Source organism: Pinus tabuliformis, chromosome 5_2, assembly GCF_031772625.1.
Source record: "Pinus tabuliformis cultivar Carrire ecotype Pingquan chromosome 5_2, CPIR1, whole genome shotgun sequence".
In the NCBI taxonomy this organism is placed as follows: Eukaryota; Viridiplantae; Streptophyta; class Pinopsida; order Pinales; family Pinaceae; genus Pinus; species Pinus tabuliformis.
The window spans coordinates 570,402,587-570,418,522 of record NC_142306.1 but is presented as its reverse complement, the minus strand read 5'-3'; the positions used below and the strand labels follow the sequence as shown (position 1 = coordinate 570,418,522).

The 15,936-nt window shown below is 37.2% G+C and overlaps 2 pseudogenes; one reads left to right on the top strand and one right to left on the bottom strand.

Annotated features, from left to right (window-relative positions):
• Positions 1-15,936, top strand: part of LOC149160243 (ras-related protein RABA1e pseudogene) — a 144,815-nt pseudogene that overhangs the window by 43,696 nt on the left and 85,183 nt on the right.
• LOC149160244 (eukaryotic initiation factor 4A-13 pseudogene) lies at positions 110-1,312 on the bottom strand (annotated as a pseudogene).

Genomic DNA, 15,936 nt, shown 5'->3' with positions numbered 1-15,936 from the left:
GTAGATCTGCAGATTATTACACCACTTTCCACATCAATGCCCATTTAGATCCATGTTTCCAATTTGCTCAATTATTTCCTCCACAACCATCGTTCCTCTGCTTTTCTCTTCAGGAAATCTTCCTTGCTCTTAAAAAAATAATAAAGTAAAAATCATAGATCTGGTCTTTGAAACCCCTGGAAAGCATTTCATCGGCTTCATCCAGCACAAACATCTTGATGCAATCGGGGCGAAGAGAGTGCCTGCGTAACATGTCAAACACACGGCCCGGGGTTCCAACAACAACATGAACTCCACTCATGAGTATACGCTGATCATCGCGAACACTGGTTCCACCTACGCAGGCATGAACTTTAACCTGCAAGTAATCCCCGAGAGCGCGCATGACCTTTTCGATTTGTTGTGCAAGCTCTCGGGTGGGGCAAAAACCCATCAAACCATAGTCAAGTTGCTCCAGAATTTCGAAACAAAAAGTCATTGTATTTCTCATTCTAGATTTGGCCTGCTATACCACATTAAGACCCTTCCAAAACAACATTATTCCTCTCTATTGAATCATAGACGACTTCTCAAACCCATAGGCATAGATACCTCTAAAATGATTCTCATGTAGCCCATTTCATTGAAGCTCTCTTGAACTTCATCATAGCTTGCAAAGACCTCATCTCGTATTGTTGAAATTTTGTGATTTCCTTCATCTTGGCTTCATACTGATGAGCGACGAACAAAGTTTCATCTCATACCACTCTGGCAATGATTAAGCTGAAATCGAATAGAAAAAATTGTTTGGGAGGTCAATTAGCAGAGTAAACAGCAACAACAATGGCACAAAGAGGAAAAAATATTCTCGCTCTTAATACTTCTATTTCTCCATCCCACACCTATTTTTTTGCCTCTTCTTGGCCAAAAAACGGAATAAAAAATACCCTATCATATATATATCTATATATATATATATATATATATATATATATATATATATATATATATATATATATATATATATATATATATATATATATATATATATATTATAATATAACATAAAAAAAAAACTCTTTTAGCCCCTATTATATGGTCAATATGTTATTTTATATTTTCCTCATTTTTTATCCCCCAATATGAATGCACGTGATATGGTATTGCTTCATCAGTGAAGTCCCCATGGTTCTAGTGCCCATATTTCAATAGTATCTACCTCAGGCTCTTCTTCCTTAATAGGGCATCCATAATAACTATATTTCCCACTCGATATATCCACAGGTTCTTTAGTGTATGCTCTTTTTCCTTCAGTGGATGTACCAATAGACATTCTTATGGAACTCTATCTCTTAGTGTTTCTCCGATGGGGTCTAGAAGGTGTAATCACTCTTATTTTTCTAGGAAGTGTAGCTGCTCAACTTTCTCTGGTAGGTGCAACTGCTCTATCTTCTAGTGTTGTTTCAACACTTACCTCCTATCCTTCACTTTCTAGCTTCTTTAATTTCCTTTTTTTCACCACAGTTTGTACAAGAGTAGATTTTTTAGATACTTCCTTAGATTCCCTAGGAATTTTTGTTTCATGAACCCCTCCTTCAGCTAACGCTATTCTAGGTGCCCCTATTTCAACAGTCTCTACCTCAGACCCTTCTTCCTCAATAGGGCGTCCATAATAACTATCCTCAGATTATCCACTAAATATATCCATAGTTTCTCTAGTTCATTCTCTTTTTCCTTCAATGAATGGACCAACAAACATTCTTATGGAACTCCATCTCTTACGATTTTTGTGACGGGGTCTAGGAGGTGTAACTACTCTTCTTTGTCTAGGAAGTGTAACTGCTTTACATTGTGTGGGAGGTGTAATTTCCATACACACTGCCTCTTCCATATGTTGTAAATATTTTAGCAAATAATAGGGCAATTATTTTAGTTGTCCATTATGAAGATGTGCCAATAACTGAAAATGATAATTTAATACTATCCCAAAACATCCCTCACAAGTAATGAACTTATGTATAAATAAATCCACATCATCCCAAGGGTGAGGAAGGGATGTTTTATCAATACCTCTCCCCTTTCTCCTTACTTCCTCTCCTTGATGTTGGAACTGTTATTTTCCTAGAAAAACAACGATCCCTTGTCTGAGGTAAACCTGTCACCCTGGAAATTATGTCCTCTATAACAACAATTATGAATCCTCTAGCCTCTGAATGCTGCTCCTGTAGAGCCTGTGTGAATTCCATAACAATTTCTTTGCTAAAACCCTGAAGTTTCTCAAAGTAGACTAACCACCCCACATTCCCAAATATCTCTAGGGCTTGTGGATGGTGTAGCAATGCATCAATGGAGTCTGGCTCATAACGGACTGTTGCTCCTCCCATTGTTTTTCAGAGACTGTTACTACTTAGAATTGCTCAAAGACTATTACGGGGCGATACTTGGTCAATACAAACACTTTGGTAGAGAATATCAGTTAAATGAAATTTGACAATGGGTACGTAATAATTAAGGTTACCCTTTCAATGAGTTCAGGATTTTCATCATAAATGACAACTACCAGGAATGATTTCCAAGTAGTCACATTGATTTTCAAAAATGTCAGTAGGAGTAACAATGATAGTGGATAATTACTGATTTAGGATAAGTGTATTGTGTGTCAGCCAGATGGTAGTTACAATTTTTTTTTATAGTCATAGTATGTTGTAAGATACATACGGTACACTCCTCCCCCCAACTTAATTACAAAATCTGTCCTCAACATGTGTAACAAAAAAATTCCTATCCAATGCCATAACAAGAGAAAAATAGGACATTATAGCGGAAGCTAAAAAAAAGAAGCTACAAAGGAAGCTAAAAACAATGCCATAACCTGGAGCAAAATAGGGTGTTACACAGGAAGCTAAAAACAATGCCATAACCAGGAGAAAAATAGGATGTTACACAAGAAGCTATACATGAAGCTACATTAGGAACTAAAGAAGATGTTAAACTGGTTGTATTAATTGGTGCTAAAATAAACGCTATTTATCGCTGAATTTAGTGCCAATTGTCTGTGATTAGCGAAAAAAATGCCAAAATTAGCGCCAACTCGATAAATAGTGTCAATGTTTTCAAAAACATGGAGAAAAATACACTAAAATAGTCAGTGTAAGTAGAAAAAGGGAGCTAACAAGGAAGGTAATCAAAGGGATTTGTAGTAGTGTCTTCCAAAGATGAATTTGAAATTTACAAGTGAGGGACTTTAATCTATTCCAACTTAATAATTATATTCACATTAACTCAACGAGAGGTAATTCCAATGTTGTGAATGTATAATGACCACAATTCGAATAATAAATGTACAAGTAATAATTCTCCCCCCACTAGGAAGATGAATTGAGGGTGGAATCAATACAATAACAAATTAAAATTCCTCCCAACATCGTAATTCATGAGGAAGTGTTACAAGGGGGTTGATTTCATGTACCTATGACACCATGTGCATTTATGGATAGTACAAACTACCCCTAATTTCATTATATATTTCCAAAATCCTTTTGGTAAACCCCTCTCATGATACGTCTTTCCAATTAAAAATCCCTCAATTTTCACTTCGATATCTTAAGTTTTTGTTTTTTCCATGACAATTTTAATGCCTCTTTTTATTTCTATACCTAGTATGGTAACATGGCATCACTATTATAAGCCATGAATGCAAACTAGTGGGTTACCCATTTTTTCTTTTCTTCTTCCCTATTTTAATTTAATCAATGCATTGATTGCGTTTATGGAGACTTTAACAACATTAATTCCTTTGCATCATTCATTGAGGCCAAAAGGGATCAATGCTACCCAAATCATGCCTCTTCCTCTCCTTTCTAAGAAACCAAACAAAGAGACTAGTTGTAGTGAAGTTTTCTTATGAGTCATCAATGTATTAATTCTTATATCACACTCCTTATGAAATGGGGAAAAATATTGCTAGAAGCTATAGGCACAAATTCCTATGGTAATTTATTTGTTTCTATGCAATGGGGTTCATTATAGTGTCCTTCCACTGGGCCACATTGTCATGTTTTACTAAAATCCTCAAATTTCTAATGGAATTTTTGGACAAATCCTTGATTTCAATCGGTGTTAGATTGATGGTATGATACATGTAGTAGGTTGATATGGGAGAATTAAGGGATACATTAAGCCATGTAATGCCTAAGCAATTGTATAAGTTATTACATACGTGATATTTTCTCATGTCATTGAGGGTGGTATAAGCATTGAACAACAAAGAATAATGTCTCTAAAAGGATTATGGGCATTGAAAAAAAAAGAAGAAGAAGAGAATTTGAAGAGAACAAATATCTTGAAGGCTATGAACCAATCTAATATAAAGTGACCCATTCAAAAGCCCCACACCACCCCAATTCCTATCCTCCCCTACCTAAATTAACCACCCAGGATACCATATTCTATACCCATCAATACTTTCATGTTTTTAATATATTGAAAATATCCCTAAGCTCCTATATACTAACAAATATTTTTTTTATTTTTTTTTTACCCCATATGAATTTGTGTGCTAGACCTTTCCCTAATTAATGTTAACCCATTATGGGGAGGGTGGGTCTCAATGTATATTAGAAAACCCTCGTTGAAGAATACTCATAATGATATTTTTCCAAACGCATTTTTTCACAGTGAAGTGTGTTTGTAAAAGCATGGTTTATGTTTTCTTGGTAATAGTAGTTGTATTTATTAGTGAAAACGTTCAAACGTGTATTCTGCAAAATGTCTCATAACCCTTTAATGGACCATCTCTCATGTAGGGGATTAACGATGTTTTTCCTTTGTCTAACCAATCACTAGTTTGGAATCACTAGTTTGGAATGTCATTTTAAGTTGTTTTTTATTTATTTATTTATTATTAAGGTTTTAAAGGTTTATTTACGTAAGACATTTATTTATATAATTAATGTTTATAGGGTTAGTTTAATGAGTTATTGTGAATGTTACTAGGTATTTGGTTAATTTTATACTAACATACGAAATGTAAATTTTCATAAACAAGACACACATATACCAACAAATTTATTAAAGATATTATCCAAGAAAATGAAAAAAACATCCATTAAGTTAGTGCAACCATATAAAATAAATGGCTAGGTAAATGTCTATGGGAATCAATCTTTAATAATCATCAAAACACTTATTTTATTGTACATCTCAAGTTATTAAAATTAAAAAAAAATCATAAGAATCAACTCAATTATACTTTATTTAAAATAATCACTATTATTAATGAGAAAAAAAAATATATAAGTTAAGCATATATACACTAAAAAACATGTAACAAGTTTCTTAACCATGAAGATTTACCCTCATTTATCATAGAAATTCCCCATACCCAAAAAAAACCACAATTTTATAAATGGTGTTTCATATTACATTTTTTTATTCAAAATAAATAATTAAAAGAGTGAAAAGACATCACTGTTTTGGAAATATGACATTTTTTATTAAAAAATATATTAAATTATTTAAAAATAAAAGTAATAAAAAAATAAAAATAAATAACTATTTTAAAAATAAATCATATTATTAAAAATATTTTAAAATATTAAATAAGTGAAATCAAAAAAAAATATTGATAATTAAATTAAAATTTCGAAAATAAATCACTATTATTATTATCCAATTTTAAGGTCAAGTTAGACACCAAATTGGTGTATAAGATCCCCTTAAAATTTTGAAAATAAATCACTGTTATTATTATCCAATTTTAAAGTCACAGACCAGACACCAAAATGGTGTATGAGACCCCCTTAAAATTCTGAAAATAAATCATTGTTATTATTATCCAATTTTCAGGTCATGGGCCAAACACCAAATTGGTGTATGAGACCCCCTTAAAATTCTGAAAATAAATCACTGTTATTATTATCCAATTTTAAAGTCCTGGGCCAGACACCAAATTGGTGTATAAGACCCCCTTAAAATTCCAAAAATAAATCACTGTTATTATTATCCAATTTTAAGGTCCCAAGCCAGACACCAAATTAGTGTATGAGACCCCCTTAAAATTCCGAAAATAAATGACTATTATTATTATCCAATTTTAAAGTCACTGCTTTAAGCAACCACTTCTTTATAGTACTTTCACGTGAAATACCTTCAATACATCTCTTAGATTGCCTATAAATACATATCCTCTGAACATTCATATCCTCCAATGTTCAGAGGTTTGTATGAAAATTCTCTTCATCTAAAAAGTACGAATAACCAGAGCATAGAAACTTGAAAGCAATGTTGTACACAGTTGATGCAGAGTATGACTGGCTATTCAAGGTTGTGCTCCTAGGGGACAGTAGTGCAGGACAAACGAGCTTATTATCCAGAATCGCTGATGATATCTTCCTAGAGAATACGAAGCCAACAGTTGCAGTAGAATTCGCTACGCGCACCAAAGAAGGCGAGTATTTTGGATAAATTTGATTTCAAAGATATTTTGGAATCTGATTAATTAGGATTAAATTTAATTGTTTGACGAACTCATCATTTTTTTCATTCATTTGTTTTTTAAAATGGTTATAACAACTTCATACTATAGAGATCGGCGTGAGAACTAGTGGTCTATGATATAAGGAGCCGACTGAGCTTTGAGAACGCAGAGAGATAGCTGAAGGATTGGTGATAATGCTGGTGGGGAACAAGACCATCCAAGATTCCAGATGCGTCTCCACGAAAGAAGGCAGGTATTTGGCTGAGAGAGAAGGCCTGTGCTTCATAGAGACTTCGGCTAAAGATGCTGTGAAAGTGGAGGATGCATTTACAGAGGTACTCACTCGGATTTATCACAACTTTGTGGTCTCTGAAGTTGTTGAAGATAGGAAGCCCAGAGCGGGTGCTGCGTGGCTGGGGACATTACTTGATATGGGTGCATGGGGACATTACTTGAGATTTCAGGGCATTGTGTTATATTGATAGTTTATCTATATAGTTAAATAGTTGGTATAGTAATTAATAATAGGCATTTAAATATTTACTTTATCTTATATTTATTTAAATTTACATCTTAAGTAAAAAACATAACTATTTTGGAAATAAATCTTAACTTGTGATTTGTGTACACTATGAAGAATATTATATGGGGATTAAATCTCTACCATACACGTATAATTATTGATAATTAAATTGAAGTTTTCAAGGCCCTATTCGAAAACATGCATAATTATATATATATATATATATATATATATATATAAGGTTATAAATCCCCCAATGGTGAATTGTTTTTAACTTCAATGGCTCGTACTTATTCTCCTCTTTGTTGCCTATTATTTAGTTCTTCAATGGTGAGTTATTTCTTTATTGTATATATAAATGTGTATGAAGAATAATGAGGTGTAATTAGTTGGTTTGTGTGTTTTTGGTTTTTTCATTTTTAAACTTTAAAACCAGGGGTTAACAATGGGAGTTAATTTTATAGACTACATTGTTTCAAGTGGATAGATTGTTTTTTTGTCCATCATTGAGATTCAAAGCCTAAACACAAGTAAAAAAGAGTATATATGAGTTCCATATATCCAAATATAACCAAGGATAATATACCCATTCAACCTCTTGAATACACACCAACCTAGTTGGAAAAGATAAAAATAGAAAGGTCAAAGTCAATAGGATCAAAAGCCTCAAATGAACCTGAAACATCAACAATTTTACAATCGTAGACATAAGAAACCGAATTGAATCCAACACAAGAAGTAGAATCAAGCTAAGTTCACTATGATCTAGAGATTACTGAAGTAGTTCACACATAATTTGGCACTAGTGAAGTTTCAGACACTGAACTTACCGACCAGACGTAGAACATCTTGGATTTGAACTTTCTTAGCCTGAATCACCTTCGGTTGTTTCAGCTCCTACTCTTGAGCCATCTTCACCTCGAAGGAAGCTAATAGTAATGATTGAATTACCTCCTGGGTTAATTAGTATGGAAGATGTTACCAAAGAAAGAAAGACACCTCATTCTCAATTTACCGGCACTGAAACTTTTGACCCAATAGTTCCTTTCTCTCCTTTCCGACCTAATCCTTGGTATTCTACAACTTTGAGTTTTTTACGGTGCTAGACTTGCCAACATGTAAGGGGATCTCCCCGGTAATAAGTCTCAATTAGACCTCAGACTATTTGGTGTATGAGTCCCAGCAATGGGTCGTACGGTAATGCCTTGATCGCAATTTTGCATAAAGGCAAGTAAGATAACTCTGTTGGTAGCAAGGGTGTGATAGTTGCAGTGAGTCAAGGAAGGTGCATGAGAGGTTCTAACACACGAGAGTTGAGATGAGTGCGCCCCTTGGAAACCTGTGATAGCACACAGTTAAGAAGGGAACACACGAGCAAAGATACATCACAACATGGAAAGCAAGTTAGCAAGCAATCCAAAGTGATGGTTAAACCAACAACACATTTCAAAACGATTCATACATACATACACAAAGAGCTATACATGCATGCGGAAGTAAACAGATACATATATCATTTATAGTAAACCAGATAGCATAGAATACAATACAACATATGCATGAAACGTGTTGGCTCTTGTTATATTACGAAGTGTAAGTTCCAGTAATACAATACATCCATGTCCAACCACTAGTTCCGATAGCGAAACATTACAGCCACCACTACATGCTACTCCAAAGAGATGTACCAGATCTGCGCAGTGGAGAAGCCAAGGCTCGTTACAATATTGTCCAAGCTTTCTCCAAGATAGTCTTATCGGAAGCTTGGCTGACCAAAAGCCTTTACAATGAGTTATGAGGTTCTATTTATAGTAAACGATGGGGTGACCCTTGACATTCCCCTTTGTGACAGTTCATCTACCCTCATGACTCTTCATCTACTCTATGACTGTTACATCCAACTATCGACACTTGAACTTCCACTTGACAAGACGTTACATTACAATGCACATGTGCCCATGTGAGACAAAATGGTTTGAGCAAGCCATGCAAGACATCACTGACACTCGGTCCATTGTGGTGAGACCAACTCTTTGACATGCTTGTGATGGTGAAGGTGGTGAGATGATGCCAAGCTTGGTCATCCGTGATGGTGTGCATGCACTCCATGGTGACATCTTGTTGAAGAAAACTCTTGCCTCTATTGCATCTGGGTGCATTGGTGTGGCTCCTCCATCCAACTTGTCTGCTAACATGCGCATGGTATTCTTGGGTGTGGCCAAACCGACAACACACTGATGCGTAGTGTCTGTGTTGATCTTCTAGTGTGCGTCGGTGGTCATGCACATCAAATATCCACTACATGTTCAGCTCCAGTTGGAATTACTTCATCTTTGCCTCGGTGAGTGTATTGAATGAGTGGGATCACATGCGTGCACATGATGACATGCATGCTGCTGAATTCACCACAAACCCCTGTTCAAACAACTATTTCACAGTCGATTCCAAGGTATCCTTAGCCACCTATTCTAGGAGTATCACAAATGACCGTTCCCATAAGCCCTCAAATATTTGCTCCTCAGATTACTGAGGCAATCCCGCAGTCTTCTACTTATCAAACTATTCCTACAGTCCAGTCTATACCACATTCCTATCGAGAAACCCATTGTCAGAACAGTACAAACACCTTTTCAAGTTCAAGCTTACTAGGTTCCACCTTTTGAGGGACACGTTTTTCAAAGTCTGCCTTTCCAAGTTCAAACTTACCAAAACCCAACTTTTCAAGGTCGTCCTTTGCAAGTGCAATCTTTGTTGGGGCAAGATTACTTAGGTCAAATGGGTCAAGCTCAAACTTTCCAGAGTCAACCGTACCTTGTTCATACTTATCAAGTCCTTGTTCAACCTCAACCCCGTATGGTTCAATCTGGTTACCCTGGTGGAATTCCAATTTCAACTGCTCAGGCTATTCCAGGATATCTTGGATATCTGCCTCCAAGGTTTGGTCTTAACTCGCAAGGTTATCAAACTTTACCACGAGATCCTAGCTGGTAGTTATCATTTATTGTAATGCTAGATCTACCAGATTTATCTCATTAACCAACAATCCTATTTATTATTATCCCTTTTAGCCGATGATTCCGACCAAGTTACCAAGTGACATACCCAAATTTGAAGGTAAATCAAGAGAGGATCCGTCCAATCATGTGATGACATATCATCTTTGGTGTGCATCGAATTCTTTTATCAATGATTCCATCCATCTACACATTTTCCAATGAACTTTAACCAGTTTGGCAGCTAAATGGTACATTGAGCTACCTCGTGCTACTTTCCATAACTTTAACTCCCTGGCAACATCATGTATAACCCAGTTTCAGCTACCAATCCATTATGACACTGGTACCGAACTATTAGCTTCTTTAAAACAATCGAAGTCAACTCACATCTCTAATCATATCCATGAATGGAGACATAGACATTGCTTAGTCAAAGTTTTCATTCCAAATCAAATTTTAGTTGAATGGTTTACAAAGTCGCTTCTTCATATTACCACAGAAGATGTTGACAAGGAAGGTGTCTTCATGAAAGAGAAATTAATTGCTCATGCCCAGTACTTAGACTTAGTCTACACTCAATCTGGCACTTTGTACGAAAAAATCCCAAATTTACCTTGCCCTACAAGTGAACCCATTATTACATCTCCTATAGGATCACGATCTAATTCTTTTGACGGTATTATAGGTTCTATTAGCCAACAATCTAAAGGAAAAAATAACAATTCTAAAAATACTCAGACTTTGGCCATACAAGATACACCATCTGAAAGCATTCCTCCATAATCTATTTCTGAGATCAACGTTGTACAATCATCTATTGGAAAGACGAAATCATCCAGAAATAAAAAGAAGGGGAAAGGTAAATGGAAACAAAATGTTGCTTCAAAAGAGAAACCTTCTAAAGATGAGCCTACTAACGAAAAATGAAAACCTCGCTATCCTTGCCTTATTTGCAATGAGGATCACTATACAAAGGAATGCCCATATCGGGCAGAGGTTTCTAAACGCATTAAAGGTTCTCCAACTCCCGCCTTTTTGAAGGATCCATTTACTTCTTGAGACAACAAAATGGTTTCTCATAACACATCTTCCTCTTCCATATTGCAAGATATCATGATGATGTCTTTGAAAGAAGTTTTGGTAGCTACGATATCCAAAGATTACAGGTCCAAGCATCCTATCAAAAATGGAAACGAGGCTAGTTTGTATGGTCAAACTTCCAATTCAATTCCTCCTTCTCCTTTTGAGCCATTACAGAATGACAAGCCAAATCCTGACATGTTAACTTGACCACCTACCAAAGGTGTGCCTCGGAAATCAACTTTCAACCTGCATGCTAGAGATGCACAAAATTATAACATTGTTAAAGACCTGGCAATGTCTCCTTCCACAACGTCAGCTGTGGAGGTGCTGCAAACATGTCCAACACAACAAAAGATTTTATTGTCAGCTATAGGATATATTGATCCGCAGGATTCTAACTTAATTGTCTTTGATCTTGAGAGTCATATCCTGAGACTCCCTCATCAACTAGAAATCCAGATTCTAGTTTTTGTTAAAGCTAGATGAGTATTTCATACAGTGGTTGATGAAGGAGTTTCTACGTGCAATATGTCGATTTCTTGTTGGAATGCTTTAGGTTCTCCAACCATCAATCAATTGCCTACCACTCCAAAAGCCTTTGATGGAAGAGGTTTTCATCCATATGGGATCCTGAACGATTTTCCCATAGAGCCAGAGGGCAAAACCATCACAATCGAAGTTGAAGTTGTGGATGCTCAGCTAGATGACAACCTTTTTCTTAGTTGAAGTTGGACTTCTCCTATTTCAGTAGTGGTCTCGTCACTGTTTCGAATGACACAATTTCCTCACAAAGGAAAAATTTTCAAAGTAGACCAGTTGCCTTACTACACTTTAGACCCTAACTTTGCGAGAAGCATACCTATTGTCAGAAAAAAAAAATTTCTCCTTATGAAGATATTGGTGTTAGTTTAATTAAAGACTCCTCATTGATGGGAACCTTTGCGACGCCTCCACCAAATTTTCCTTCTAATTTTACCAAGGTAAACATGATTACATCAAGCACTATGGAATCTCATGATCTGTGGATAGTGCCTTTAGAGTCTAGGTTATCCTCCTATGGAAGTGAGATGCCTTTGAGCCTTTTTGAATTGGCTTATCAGGTAGTACAATCATTTTCTAGCCCAGCATCTTCTAATATTGATTGAGTCGATACGGTCAATAAAGATTATTCTCATTTGCCTTGGTTAGAATCGATTGCATTCTCTGATCCTTTCAATTATACATTTCCAACTAACAAAAGTATCATGGAGGTTATGACTTCAGATGAAATTCCATGGAATGATCTTCATCTGATCCGGATTTAAACAGGAATGCAACAAATTATAGATATAACCATACATACAGAAATGCAGTAGAAATAATACTTCATTTCATTACTGTAAAATATTGAAATATGCTTACAAACATAAATGGAAATAAACTAGCTAGGGCGATGGTAGATTATATCTGAGAAGAGATGTGACGAATAAATGAGGCTCGAAGGCGTATTTATTTTTGAGAAACAATGGACAACCCTAAACATCCAAAAACCTAACCCTAGGAGATGGAATGCCAAACTGTGGGCCCCGTTTTGGGTAAATTGGTACATCAACTTCCCAAGGTCGTAACTTTGGCATACGATCTCTGTTTGACATGCACAATAGCTCATTAGAAGGATCTATCTGAGGAATACAACTTTGTGAAGAGAAACATTGGGCCATGGACCTGTGTTTCTCTTAGTTTTCCCAAAAAACGTTGTTTAGGGCCTCAAAATAGCTTTGGAAGTTCAGGACCCGAAAAACTGCTAAAAATAGTAAATTATGCTACAATTAAGGAAACCGAAAAACTGAAAGAGACAGTTGTGGGGGTCCAAGTGGGATAGGTGGGTGGCCACCAACATCCACCTGGATCATTCCTCCCCCCTTAGGAAGAAATGGTCCCCATTGCATTGAGTTCCTCCATGAGATGAGGAAACTTCTGCTAAACTTTGTCCCTAGTGAGCCACTTGCCCCGGTGAAGGAGTTGGCCTGCTTTGACAACTCGATACAGTTGAATATTTTATTGGTGAGTGTGCTTGATCTATGTGTCCATGATCCAATCAGTTGCAGCTTGTTCCATGCAATCTGAATTTAACTCTATGGGTGTGAGTTGTTCTGCAATGTGGGATGTGTCTAGTAATGGTGGAAGGTATAGCCGAAGGTGGTCCACATTGAACACTGGGCGTAGGCCAAGGAATGGGGGAATGCTGAGCTCAAATGAATTGTCTCCCATGGCCTTGGTAATGGTGTAAGGACCATATCGGAGTGGTCTGAGTTTCTGATAGGCTTCGGTAAGGCGTTCCTTTTTCAAATGAAACCAAACTTTATCGCCCACCTGAAACTTGTGTGGCACCCGATGTTGATCATGTCGCTGCTTGTACTTGGCATTTGATTTCTCTAGAATTTCGTGGACCTACTGGCGAATATGTTGGATGTGCTCAATGAAGTTGTTTTCCTTATCTGTTTCGGACTAGACATGATCTGAATCTGCTTGAGTAGCTGCAAATGGCATGGCCACATCAATGGGACATAGTGGCTAGAATCCCGAGCCCACCTGAAAAGGGATGTGGCCAGTTAAGATGTGGAGAACCCGGTTATAGTTGTTAAGAACATAGGGGAGGCTCTCATCCCATGTGCATGGATGCTTTGAGTTGTACATGCGCGGAATGTGTACGATCATCTTGTTGAAAACCTCTGTCTGGTCATCAGTTTGGGGATGGAAGGTTGTGGACTTAGTGAGTTTGGTGTCCAGCATCAACCAGAGACTGGACCAAAATGTACTGAGGAACCTACTATCCCGATCTGAGATGATAAACTATGGGATCCCAAAGTGTACCCACACTTGTTCAAAGAAGAGTTTAGCATTGGCTTCTACTGTGATATTCTTCTTGCAAACCGCCATAATGGCCATCTTCGAGAACATGTTGATGACCACAAAAACACAGTTGTTTCCATGCTTAGTAGAAGGAAGGCCCGACATGTAATCCATGGAGATGGATTCCCAAGGTCGACTAGGGGTAGGCAGCAGGGTATAGAGGCCTTGCTTCTTGATGGCAGCTCGAAATGAATTCCAAGTGGGTGTGGCTGAAAACAGTGAGGTCATACTTTCATTCTTCTGCTCGCAGTAGGTTTCCCACCAGTCCTTGACGTGGGGGGCGGCTTTAAGAAGAGAAAAAGTAATCTTTTCCTGACCCTCAAATATGGGAATGTCAAAGTTAACTCATATCTTAAAGGGTGTAGCGCTTCTAGAGTAGCTGTTGGAAGTAGATGTGTCGCCCCTCGGTAGCCGCTGAAGGATTTGGGAAAATTTGTCCATCATCGTGTTCCTTTCTCACTCGAGGGCCTCTTCAAGCAAGATTTTGATAGGATCTCTTGCCCCCTCGTCTTTCTTTTCATCTGCCATGGGAGGCCATTGGGATTTGCGAGGCTAGTCTTGCAAAGGTTCGACCAGTTCAAGCCTTGACTCCTTATATCCTGACCACGTTGGGGGCATGCAAAGAAAGACAAAGAAAGAGCAGACCACTCTGATACCACTGATCTAGATTTAAACAGGAATGAAAAAAATTACAGATATAACCATACATACAGAGATGCAGCAGAAATAATACTTCATTTCATTATTGTAAAATACTGAAATATGCTTACAAACAGAAATGGAAATAAACTAGCTAGGGCGATGGTAGCTTATCTATGAGAAGAGATGTGGCATCTACATGCCTCTAAATTGTGTTACAATGAGGCTCGAAGGCCTATTTATTGTTGAGAAACAATGGACAACCCCAAACATCCAAAAACCTAACCCTAGGAGATGAAACGCCAAACTGTGGGCCCCATTTTGGGTAAATTGGTACATTAACTTCCCAGGGTCATAACTTTGGCATACGATCTCTGTTTGACGTGCACAATAGCTCGTTAGAAAGATCTATCCGAGGGCTACAAATTTTGGAAGAGAAATATTGGTCCATGGCCCCATGTTGCCAAAAAAATGTTGTTTAGGGCCTCAAAACAGCTTCGAAAATTCACGACCCGAAAAACTGCTAAAAATAGTAAATTGTGCTACAATTAAGGAAACTGAAAAACTGAAAGAGACAGTTGTGGGGATCCAAGTGGGATAGGTGGGTGTCCACCAACATCCACCTCGATCACCATCACCGTTCATCTTTTTGATGAGCCCCGGAAATGGGTAACTATATGGGCTCATTTTGCCTAATATTCTCATTTAATCCACCATTCTCCATAGTTTTATGCATGATTTTGAATATATTTATGTTAATTGTGTGAATGGGAATAATCACTTTACGACAAGGTCTAGCACGTGCTTATTGCAGAATTTTGGACATTTTTGGGACCAATATTAGGCATTTATGAGTAGATTGGCAGCCAAATACGAAGAAACAAGGCTGAGGATTTGTAGGAGGGATGTCTACTGCATTAAATAACCCTTTCCTCGAGTTATCCACCATCATCTCGGAGTTCTACAGCCCACCAAAGATGATTTCAAGGGCAGCCGAGCAAGTCTAGTGAAGTGGCTGATTAACTGCAGTTTTGGGCAGCCAAGCTCCTCAAGTTAAGGAGAATTGTTGGGGGTCCTCGTATGCATAAGTAGGAAGGCTTCAAGCCTTGGTAGTTTAGTCATTTTGTTAGTCTATTTTCACACATTAGTGCAGCTCTGTATCAACACATTTTTGAGCTTCTTCTTGTAAAAAGTTTTTGGATGTAGCTATTATTTTTTGAGCAATGAAAATGAATCTTTCTTTGCGCCAGCTCTGATCTTTCTTAGGAGGTTGTAGCTCTTGGGGTTGGGCCCAACCCAAGTGCCAGTACCTCCTTTGTGTACTTTTATATGTTTTTCTTGCATTC